Genomic DNA, 878 nt, shown 5'->3' on the forward strand with positions numbered 1-878 from the left:
CCTCGGTTCCGCTCGTAAGTGTGCGCCGGCGTGCGGGGGGACCATGGTGGCAGGCGAGGGGACGGTGCTGGTGTGCAAAGCCACCGTGGTGGCATGCGAGGGGAGGAAAGCCCTGGCCGGGCGAGCGGAGGGTCCCTCCAAGGGGTGGCTGCGGGGGGGGGGGGGGTCCTTGGTTTCTTTCTCTTTTTATGAAAAATCCTTCCTTTTTAACAAAAGCCTGGAGGGCTGCACGGCCAGGGGGTGCTTTCTCAGGTGGGCGCGGGCACTGCTGCGGGGCCCATGGGTGTGCCCCCGCCGGGATGCTCCTTTGTCCGGGCCCCCGCGCTGCGGCGGCTGCGGAAACGCCCATCCCTCCATGCAGGGGTCCAGCTGGGCTCGGTGGGGGGGATCCCCCTGGTTTGGTACCCCCAGAATTTTGCAGGGGCAAACTGTACTCCACCCCAGAGGCATGGAGCTCTAGGAGGGCCAGGGGACTTTTTGGCGCTGGGGTGGGGCAGGGGACTTTGGGGACGTCCCTTGCCACTCAGGGAGGACGGATGCTGCTTTTTTAACACGGCGAAGCTCCCTTTCCGTCCTGTGGGCAGGACGATGGGGTGCTGGGTGTGCCGTGGCCTTTGCCATGTGCAGCTGTGCTGGGGACCCCCGCCAGGCAGCAGGCTGCAAAAGGGGCTGCCAGGCTCCTGGGGTGAAACCCCTGAGCCCAAAGCTGTGGTGGGGCCATGGAGAGGCACAGTGAGGTGCATGCTGCCGGGGGGGGGGGGCAAGAGTCTTTTTGGCAAGGGTGGGTCATTCTGCAAAGGGTTGTGCACATCACTTAGGTTTCTCATGGCACTTTCTGTCCAGAGACCCCCACAACCTGAACCTCTCCATCGTTTGGG

At 64.5% G+C, this 878-nt stretch overlaps 1 protein-coding gene across 2 annotated transcripts in view; it reads left to right on the top strand.

Moving 5' to 3' along the window:
- ANXA6 (annexin A6) overlaps window positions 1–878 on the top strand; it is an 18289-nt gene continuing 17411 nt past the window's right edge. For both annotated transcript variants that reach the window (XM_009635404.2, XM_035891188.1), the window contains exon 1: window positions 1–14. The gene's annotated coding sequence lies outside the window, so the exon portion shown is untranslated. The remainder of the gene's footprint in view (window positions 15–878) is intronic.

Source organism: Egretta garzetta, unplaced genomic scaffold (assembly GCF_000687185.1).
Source record: "Egretta garzetta isolate BGI_Z169 unplaced genomic scaffold, ASM68718v1 scaffold270, whole genome shotgun sequence".
NCBI lineage: Eukaryota > Metazoa > Chordata > Aves > Pelecaniformes > Ardeidae > Egretta > Egretta garzetta.